Below are 11,580 nucleotides of genomic sequence, written 5' to 3' on the forward strand. Positions count from 1 at the left end.
TATGGTGGCTGGGAGGGGAGATTAAAATTCTTACCATGAAATTAAGACTCTTGCCACTGTCTGGCACAAAGAAAATGTCCGATAAATGTTGACTGTTAATACTGTTGGTAAAACTAATAGCCTAATAGTTTTCTCATTGTAAAGGCATCTCAATATATACTATAAAATATTAACACATGCATTTTGGTGTTTGGGGGTTTCAGCCTTTTTTAAAAAATCTCTCATGTCCAGGATTACATTTTGATACATTTCTACTGCATCCTTTTTTTCTAAAGAGATTAAAAACCTTTCTTCACATTACAAGTAACAAAAAACAGACAAGCAAGATAAAGAGAAATAATGGTCCCTAGGCTTTTCCTTTAAATTTTAATATCACAGTGCTATTGTCCAAAACTTTAGCTCTGCTTTCCTCCCTGAATCCTAGAATACTGCAAACTTCCCATCACTGTTAAATGGTTAAGATAAGCTGAGTAGGAACTTTATTAGGTCCTGCAATACTTCAGAGAATGGGACATTCAAATTAGTCACTAAAGTTTAGAGTGTAAAGGTAAGTTTGCATTTTACTTTGAATAACATCCCATCCCCAAAGCTGGTAATAATTTTTTTGTCACACATGGATCTGGAAAGGACTGTTCCCAATGACCCAGAGCTGTACTACCAGGATCAAAATCCTCATTTGCATCTTTCCTAGGAGTATTTTATTATTTTATTTTATTTTATTTTATTTTATTTTATTTTATTTTATTTTATTTCATGAGAGACATGGAGAAAAGGCAGTGACATAGACAGAGGAAGAAGCAGACTCCCTGCAGGGAGCCCCACGTGGGACTGGATCCCAGGACCCCAGGATCTTGACCTGAGCCAAAGGCAGATGCTCAATTGCTGAGCCACCCAGGACTCCCTCCTAGGAGGGCGTTTTAGAATGCCTTAATGCAAAGAGGATACCTGGTGTCCCACCTTTATATCTATCTCAGAATTCCCCTAGTAGCATTAAGATTATACTTTTCCTAGGATATGTTTTCCATTTGCTGTAAAAATAAATAAAACTCCAGAGAAGCAATGCCAGTGGTTTCTGTTGTCAGTTTCTATAATATGAATCTATTTATTGATTTATCAGTTTTAGCATAGAAAGACCTCATCCCAGAACTCTCATTAATATCAGCAATTTATACATATAAGTACTACATCCAACATTAAAAATTACCTTTGTCATTTTCGTGGTAAACATTAAGAGCCAGATTTGATGAGAAAGACATCATCCGTATGGTAATTTGATATCTTTGAAAATCAGGGTAGGCCATTTAAATTGCTAAGTTCAATAAAATGCCATTAAATATATCTTATTCCCTTTCTCCCCAACCAATTCTGAACCCAGGAAAGGGTTACCAAGAAACCTTGAATAGTGTCTTGTTTAACTTTGAATCAGATATGGCTCCATTTATTTCTTCAAAAATGGTAAGAATTAATTAATGTTAATCTATAATCACATTGATGGAAAAATTAATGGAAATTTTAATAAAAATATAACCTTAACAGGATTTGAAGTTGTCCTTTAGAATATAAAGCCAATACATTATCCACTAAGCAACTGGTCCTCTGCTACCAGCTGATGAAATTGTAAAAATTAACTACAGAATGTTTCATATTTTGTTCTCTATGCGTAAGAGGAATGTTTTTGAGGACCACAAAGCAAACGACATTAAAAATTAAAGTAAATATAGAAATTGACCAAGTTTATTTGATATAGAATATATATTTATTCAGGGAATTAAGGTGCTTGCTCATCCAAACAGATCTTATTCTCTCTCCTAACCTATCAAGGGTTTGCTTTATATTTTTTACACTTTAGCTTCTGAGAAGACTTGATAATCCTGAATAAGTAGGTCAAATTATTTTGGATTACTGAAGTCTGGAGAAATATAAAATGACAGGTCAGATTTGGCACATTAAATAATTTTGTTTAAGGAAAAATTGCATGTATCCTGAAAATTAGTGCAATATTAAAGCTATAATGTTAAACATGTATTTCCTGAAATATAATCTCATTAATTTTCTCTATTGACTATGTACTTTATTATTGAGCAAACTAGCCCAGACATAGTGATCACTTACTAGGAACTTGTGATTTTGAGTGAAACTTTTATCTTTTTCACTATGTATTGAATTTTTATAACATTAGATACCGTGCATTAAAAATAATACAATGGTATGTATAATATAGACTATTATTTTTTGCCATTGTATTTATTTAGCACTTACCAATATTTCAATGCCAATACTGAGTGTTAAGAGCTATTTTTTTCTGGCATTATATCATGTAGAGATATATATCAGAAGGCACTTCTTCATAGCTACAGAATAATAACTTAGCTTTATAGTGATAACCCTAAAGCAAACAAAATATCCTGAAAGCCTTTTTAAATTATCAAAGAAAAACTAATATGAGAAAAATGTAGTAATAAGTACACTCTTATTATGTTCTAATAATTTTAAAATTGATAATTCGTGAATATATGGTTACTCGCTGCAAAGCACAACTCTTGATTGACTAAAACAATGAATCCCTGACTACGCCTAATGACAGAATTGACAGTTCCAGCATGATAATTAGACCCACTGGTGGACATTCAAAATGAAGCAGAAGCAAAGAGTCTGACTTCTTTTCTTTATTTTTACAATTCTAGTCATGTTTATAATCAGTGATGTGGTAAATAATCTTGTCTCATTCTTCTTTCCAACTACCCGAGTTCTGAGAAACAGTGTCTTTATTCCAAAAGCATAAGGAGATGAGAAATGTAACTGAAAATTCCACTGATTTTAGGAGGGAGCCGCTTTTGTCATGAAGTATTCCTCAGTTTAAGTATTTTTCTTAACACTGGGCAAGAATTAGCCTAAAGCTGCAGGTCTCCTGGAGCCTGTGACCCAACAGGGACTTGTAGAAGCCAGTTCTCCTCCTCAATAAACACTGAGGCCTTTCTCTTAAATATGTCCCCATGTATTATTTGACTCAGTATTTTCCATTTTATTTTCTTGCTGTCAATATAAAATGTGTGAAATAATATTGCAGATGCAAAATGCTTATATACTCTAACCATGACTGAAGGGAAAACAAATGAATAAACATGAATGAAGTATACTTTGAGAAAAAAAAAAAAAACAACATACATCTTATATCTAGAGACTTATAAAACTCCGATATTGACAAAGCCAACCCTTGTAATTTAATATGTTCAAAGAGTATGTGTATGTTCAAGAGTTCATTCTTCGCAAAGAGACACCGTTGGTTGTCACAACTCTCTGGGGTTTGGTTACTGGCTTCTAGTCAATAGAGGTCAACGATACTGTTAAACATCCTACAATGCATAGCACAGTTCCCACAAAAGGATGACCCAACACAAAAGGATCAATACTACTGAGGTTGGAAACTTGCCTTTAACCCAGTGAAATTTGGCTAAATCTCATATACTGTAAGTCATCTTCAATTTTCCATGTCATTTTTTTCTCTACTAGATTCAAAAGAAGAAAGGAATATATGATACAATATATTTCTTCAAAATGAAAGAACTGATGCACTGCTTATTTTAAATGTAATATTGCTGTGCCTAAGAGTACACAAAAATACCAGAAAGAGTTGTTCAGTGTTCGCCACTGTCAGCACTCCACCACACATACCCCATCTGGTGCAGTCTGATATGGATAATAATGGTGGAGTGTTCTTGCTGTCTTGACTGTAGTCATTACTGTGATGTTATTTTAGGACTAAGTAGTGTTTGCCCATTGGACCATAAAAGTGTGTCATGTAAATACAGGTTTTAGAACACACAATAGTCTGTCCATGTGTAGAAATATGCAGGGAAAAAACCTCATAAAATGCTTTTTAATAGTATTTGTTGGGCATGTGAAGTAATTCCTTTTCAAAGTTAAATCACTTGGAAAAAAGGGGGCTTCTCTTTTCAAAGACCCCGTAAGTAATTATGCTGCATTATACATCATTCATATGTCAATGCAAATTTTGTTTTTAAATGGAAGGAGTTTTGAATGACACGGTACCAAGCAAATGTCCAACATTAACAAAACCTTTTATTTATTTATTTACTCTCACCTGAATTGCTCTTTGAAATTGAATTGGGGGTAGGGGGTTAGTATTTATGTAGCCAGCAACCTCATATTTGACACTTCATCCTAGAATTAAATTCTGAACACTGAAATATCTCATAGAAAAGAAATTACAAATGACAATAACCTTCAAAAAATCCTTAACAACAGTTGAGACCCTTTTCTCAGTAGATACTAAATTTATATTGACAGCAAAAAATAAAATGGGAAATATAAAAGGCCAAAATAGTATTTAGAAATTTTATACTTTGAATCATACGTAGAATTGTATACTTAGAAGTGTGTGATTATATTGTTGGAAGCTTGAAATATATGCTGTGTTGAGCTTTTTTCCCCCATCCCTTAACAATGATGAACATTTTCTTATTGAGATCAATTTATAATAATGACAGTTAGAGAGTAAAATTTATAGTTATGTAAAATGAAACTGTCCAGATTGGACGCAGTGACTTGATGATACACAGAACAATCAGAGTTATTAAAATGGTGGGTGGCCTTAAGACCCTCAGATGCTTCTCAAAACAAATCATCTTGACAGGAAGAAAATCTTACAAAATGAAGTTTATATGCCTTCTGCTCTTTACAGACATTTTAAACTTGAGAAACAGCTCTAGAGAATTACTGGAATTTTATTCTTCAAAAATATTTGCAAATATTCATTACAATCAGACTTCATTTAATTTCAGTATTTTAAGAAATGTGTGTGGAAGAGATATAAACATGATAGATAATAGATAGATGATAGATGATAGATAGATAGATAGATGATAGACAGATGATAGATGATAGATAGATAGATAGTAGGTAGATAAATAAATGATTTTTCTTTCTTCCTCTGCCAAATTTCCCATCATTTAGAAGATAGTTAGACCTATTCTAGCAAGTCAGTTTTACATCTGACTTCACTGACAAATGCTTAGATCAAACTAGCAACTGCTTCAAATTCATTTCTCAGTTCTATCCTATAGGTGTTTAAATTGAAAAACAAAAGTGATAAAAAATATCCCTTTATCTGTGCAGTGACATATTCCTGGTTATAGGAACTACTGACCAGTTTTGCCCATTTCTATAAGATGCAAAAGTTTCCAATTCTTTGACGTTGCCACCCAAGAAAATATCACTGATAACAATTTGACCTGAGACCTACTCAATAATATGATAGTTTACTTGCCCTTAAATGGACCTTCTTCCATTAAGGGAAAATACCAATCAGTGAGAGCTGAGAAGGCGAATTCTAAAGCAAGACTGTTGCGCTTGCTTTGGCAGCACATAGTCTAAAATTGAAATGATACAGAGAAGATTAGCATGGCGCCTGCATAAGAATGACACGCTAAAGCAAGACCATCGCGTTGCATTTCCAGGCTACAGTGTGCTGCCTGGGCATCCTTAGACAGGTTAAGTAACTACTTATGTTTGAGTTGCCTCATCTCTAAACCCTGATAATAAGAGTCCCTGTGTCATAGGATTTTTACAAGGAGTAAATGACTTAATATATATGAAGATTTTAAGACAGTGCCTAGCATATAGTAGCACTGAATAAGAATTAGCTCTTTTTAAAAATATTTTTTCTTCATTTGAAGAATAAATGTATTATCCTTGAATAGAGCTATAATTTGTTCATTGTGTGTTTGTTATGGGTACCACAGTAAGTAACCACCAGCAACCTGAGGTTCAGATATGAACATCTTCCACTAAACTAGCAAAAGCACTAGCTTTTGCAAAAAGACTAGGATAACTGAATTTAGTGTTAAAGTCCTAGTGAAAATGTCCAGTATAAGCTTTAAATAATATTTAGGGTTTTACTTCCCAGTATTTCTATATAATAGATTTGTTTTTCATATGTCATAAGTCATAAAGAGTAAGGGTACCTAAAGGGAAAACCAAAAATAATTTGCAATTAAAAATAAAAAACAAAAAAAAATTGCAATTTATGAAGTTCTATTTAAAGAATGAAGACATACAGAAATATTAGACCCATACATTTTTGTTTTCCACGTGATTTGTCAAATATACTCTCTCTTTTCCATCAATGCCCTTATCAAGTAGTGTTTTACTACAAAAATAGATGAGTCAATTTGTACAATTGTAAAATAATTTGAAAAATGTTGAGTATCCCGATTTTATCTGATGTGCATGGGACAAGATCTAATTGTGGAGTTTATATGACAGTGGTGGGCATTTTAAGATTTGCATTAAAGTTGCTTTAGGACTAGGTGGAAAACAGCATCCTAGTAGTCTGGACCTAACAGTCATGACCTAATTAATAATCTGGTTTTCTGTCAACCTCAGCAACCTAATCTCATGCAATTTCTTCCTTTGCTTACTAATCTTCAGCCACACTGGCCAATTTTCACTTTCTCAAATGAACTAATGTCTTTCTTCCACAGAGATTTAAGATAAATACTGTTTCAATTGCCTGGAATAGTCTTCCTCCATTTTTTCACCTGTTCAACATGTATCTATTGGGATATAATATGAGCTGTCACTTCTCTCAACCTCTAAAATGCATTGTCTTCTCATTATATTATAGTTTATTGTACTTTTATTGTGTAGGATTAATTTAACATTGTAGTTTATTGTTTTTTTCATAACTTCTTCCCCAGTAGACCATAAACTTCATGAGGATTTGAACTTTGTTATATGTTGTTCATTTTTGTTCTCTGTTGAAATGACATTGATGCCTTCACCTCAACAAAATGTATACAGATTTATATCCTGCTCTTCTGACTTTTGACTAATTTAAAAATGGTCTGCTTGAGAGTTCCACTCAATATGGTCCAGACAGGGGCACCTGGGTGGCTTAGTTGGCTAAGCAACTGCTTTCAGATCAGGTCATGATCTCAGGGTCCTGGGATTGAGCCCTGCATCAGGCTCCTAGATCAGCAGGGAGTCTGCTGCTCCGACTGTCCCTCTCCTTGCTTATGTTCTCTCTCTCTCCCTCTCTGTCTCTCTGTTTCTGTCTCTGTCTCTCTCTCTCTCTCTCTCTCTCTCTCTCTCTCAAATAGATAAATAGAATCTTCAAAAAGTTATAGTCCAGACAGAAGCCTTGACCTGCTGCCATTCCACTTAAATTATCCACTAAAGATGAGAATCTTCATCTCTTATAAAGAGTATTTCCATTTACCCACTGGTCAAGCCAGCAACCTGAAAGTCATCCCCAAACCTCCCTTTTACACACCACCCCATTTCTAAATCACCACTAAATCCTGTCTTTCGTATTTCTCAAATGTATGTAAATATGTCCATGTCTTCTCCACAATTGCCAAATGTAACATTCAGGGTCCTTCCATAAAGCAGTAACCCACTTAAAATGGGTAATACGAAGGAAATATTTAATGTAAATATGTTTAAAAGATAGGGTAAGTAATATTTGTGGAAATCAACCAGAAATTCTTTAAGACCCCACAGCTTGGCACAAGCAACAAGACGCTGTTGATAATGTAGGCTGAAAGGACAAAGGGAAGGAAGAGTTACTGGAAACCAGAAAGGCTAGGTCCATGGTGAGAGACGTCTGAGATAAACCATGTCCTCTGACAGAAGAGCAGAAGTCAAAGCACAGAAGGAGCTGGGGAATCAAAATCAAACTTCATTCTGTTGCCAACCTCAAGTCTCAGGCTGGTATTTCCCGTTAGCTAAACCATTAAAGTGGAATTTAAAAGACTAAGAAACCCCTTGATGTCACTCATAATCATTAATATTTGGGGGGCCACAGGCCTGGATAGAACAAACAAAGTATCCTGCACACCATTTTTCTCCTAGCCTTTGTCATTTCTTACCGGAACTATTGCAATGATCTGCTAACTGGTTTACCTGCTTTCTCTGTCACAAACACCTATACTTAATCCATCCTCTTACAGCAGTAAGAATTCTGTTCTTGGAATGAAACCTATGACAATTTTTACTGCTCAAAATATTTCTATCAGTGTTTATCTTTTACTCTCAAACTCCTTGTTTTAAAATTGTATGACTTTTATTATAAAGATTAATTTTCTTGATTTTTTTTCCCACCCATCCTAGACTGAGTTCTGTGAAGACAAGCATTACCTATTTTCATCTTTGAGTCCTCCATCACTGTGACTAAAACACATTAAGTGCTAAATAAATATTGGATGAATTAATAAATTTTAGAAGACAGATTTGTATTTTTAAAAGCTACCCAGGAGGGGCACCTGGATGGCTCAGTCCGTTAAGTGTCTGTCTGCCTTGGACTCAGGTCCTGATCTCAGGGTTCTAGGATGGAGCTCACCTTCAGGCTTCCTGCTCAGCAGGGAGTGTGCATCTCCCTTTCCCTCTGCCTATCCCCGCCCCACCCCCACTTATGCACACACACACACACTCTCTCTCTCTCCCTCTCTCAATTAAATAAATAAATAAGTAAATCTATAAAAGCTTCCCAGGTGATTCTAGATTTTAAAAATGATTATTGGAATAACTAATCTTCTAATGCTCTAGATTGTAAAAAGAATAATTAGTAAAATTAATCCTTACCCATTCGATTCAGTTATTATATGTTAATAGGAACTCACAATGTGTTCCTGAAATGTGTTTCTTTGCTCAGGCTTAGCTATTTTTTTTTTTCTTTCTGGATCTTTTTTTCCATTCAGATATCAAATTTAACCTTGATTAGGAAAACCAACTATTTCTCCCTTTTAAGAGCTCATACATGAGCACTCTCACAGTGAGCCAGTTCACATTTAATCTTGCATTTGAAGACAGGAAATACTTCCCAAGGAAGTTCTTTAATGCCTTCTCATTTATCAGATGGTATAGAAGAAACAATTCTTTTCTACAATTTAACCATTTAACATTTATATTTAAGAACTACTGTAGGACTGAGGTCATTTCATTGAGTATTTTAATGTTAAATTATTTTTTTTTTCTTTTCCTTTGGATCAGAGGCCCTGGAGGTTTTACATACCTGGCTCTGACCTCTTGCCGTTTCATTTCTGATAAACTTTTTAAGTAAATTGTTTCCATTTCATTTAATATAAGGCCAATATTTTCTTATCTGTGTCCAGATGTTTATATACATTTGATATGCATCTCCTTGCTGTAGTATCGAAGCAATTCCATTTCTGTGACACAGTTTCTAATACCACCTTTGCCAGAGAACATTCATATTTCAAAATCTACTATTTTGTTAGATAAATATATAATAATAAATTAGTTAACTACTACAGCATTTTGGGACCTGAATAGCTTGTGTGATCTCTTAAGTATTTTTAATAAAACTATTTCAATAAACTTACGTACAGATAAGGAGTGTGTGTGTATGTGTGACACATACATTCATACATATACACACATTACTTATTTATGTATGCAAGTAAAAATACTTATGTTTAAGCATAGAGATGAATAATGGCTATATATTTTATCTCATTCCTCCACTTAAAAAATGAAATGTAAGTAGAATCCCTAATTTAGTGAAAATAATTGTGTAAACAGCAATTTATTAGAGAAATTCTCTTATCTTATGCATTTAATTTTGAAAAGGGCACTAGCTCTAACACATAATCTTCAGCATTTCCATTAGCAAACTGCCCTCCTCTGTGTCTGTATGTATTAACATCCATCCTAGGTTGTAATCAAATGTTTGTGTAATTATTCTTGGCAAAGTTAGAGGTTGCAAAGCACAAGATACATATAAAACTGTAGTGGCATGTTTTCATTAGTGAATGTATAAAACCTGGGGTATTTCTTTATTAGAGTCCCCAATAGGTGAGTTCTATGCTTAAGTTAATACCGCTAAGATTTGCAGAAAAAATTATTAGCCCAAATTTTGATTCCAAAATATTCATTTCTACCTCCTCATAAATGAAGTTATTACTGATGTTGCTGTTTCTGTTCCTGTTTATTCTGGTAGACATTTAAGAGTTAGATCATTTGGTTTATTCCACAGTTTCCTAATTGAAATGAAGCATATCCATCTAATCTTTCCAATATGATTGTATTTTCCACAAAGACAAGGCGATGTCTTACCTCCCTGGCATCTCTCATGATTTCTAGCACAGTTTTGGATATGAATAAATATTCAATGATTATATATTATTCGCTCTATATATTTATGCAATTCTAACCAATTGTTAAGGCACATTATACCATTTATTTAACAATGGCGGAGGTGATCAAGTAAAATCAAATGTCTGGCATTTACTTAAGGAAAAACTTAAGAATCATTTACTTACAGAATCTATTTTGTCAGGTCTTTACTTGGTATTAGACGTGATCAATATATCCTGACTGCTAATGGCACTAATAAGATTACTATCATTATCAAACCCAAGGCTTCAAAAATGAAAGGAAGTAGTCTTGAAGCAGGTGCTGAAGGTCACGGAGGTAGAGGGAGTAGGAGACAGGCCCTCCCGCTTGCCCTATTCACCTGTGCGGCACAGGTAATGATGAGTGAGAAGGGCAGCAGCCTCCAGACAAAACATCGCAACTCCAAAATGTGAGGGCTGTGACTTTTATTTTTACTTGTGTTATCCTAGACTTGATTATAATTTTAAAATAGTAAATAAATATCTATTGAGTATTGCTAAATTAATACACTGTGTTCAAATTTTATGGGGTATTATATTATTTTTCTCCATTTTAGATCTTTTGACCCTCTAGATACTTGATGGAGCAAAAGCTTTTAATCCTTAACCTGATCTGGACAATGACTGAGTAGTAAAAATTGATGTTCTAAAGACATATCTACCTACATTAACTTTTATTACAAAATATACATTCCAGGCTTAGGTAATCTGCTCTGTTTTAAAATGAATCTAAATATTAGATCCTGGGGAAGAACAACATTTAGGAGGGAAAATGCTAAAATATAGCAGCTGATATTAATACTTACTAATACTTGCTTATCTACAAGTATTAAAAGGGAAAGGTTTTCCAACCATTATAACATGTTACAGTGTTAATCTACATTTCAATAAGATATTTAAAGGCAATTCTAGAACTGTCAAGGACCTGCTCTTAAGCTTGAGAAAAACCTACAAAGGAAAGCTGACAGTTTCATTTTTGTGACATGAAAGCATTATTTTATCAAGAAAATGTTAGTTCCTCAGACATTTGAGCACTTTAACACTGCAGATTCTCAGAAAGTTCCAGAGATACTCTATGGGGCATGGTGCTAAAATATTACCTACGTAAAATATCCTGAGATATAAAATTAAAGGAGTGGTCTGAATAAGCAAGGGTTCCCCAGTTTCACTTGGTTCTATCTCAGGATTATAGCAAACTCAGAAGCTTTGAATAAAGCACTCATGTTTGAAAATCCCAAACTTTGAGGGAGAGATTTAAAAGTATGTGCTAAATTATGTTTAAATGTTTGTTAAAGACTTACAAACCAAGAGAATCACATCGTAAGCAAGCAATCTTTGGATTTTACAATATAGGATTGATAGAAGCACCACATTTCTGATTCTGATATGATCCTAAAAATAAGAAAAAAAAACATTTTGTTTT

General features: G+C 33.9%; 1 non-coding gene across 1 annotated transcript; it reads left to right on the top strand.

The window, feature by feature from the left end:
* Positions 1–5,366: 5,366 nt before the first annotated feature.
* LOC112926909 (U6 spliceosomal RNA) lies at positions 5,367–5,473 on the top strand. The gene has a single exon (XR_003236432.1). It is a non-coding gene; the product is annotated as a U6 spliceosomal RNA (small nuclear RNA).
* The last annotated feature ends 6,107 nt before the right edge of the window (positions 5,474–11,580 follow it).

The sequence above is a fragment of the Vulpes vulpes genome, chromosome 5 (genome assembly GCF_048418805.1).
Source record: "Vulpes vulpes isolate BD-2025 chromosome 5, VulVul3, whole genome shotgun sequence".
NCBI classification, from domain to species: Eukaryota; Metazoa; Chordata; class Mammalia; order Carnivora; family Canidae; genus Vulpes; species Vulpes vulpes.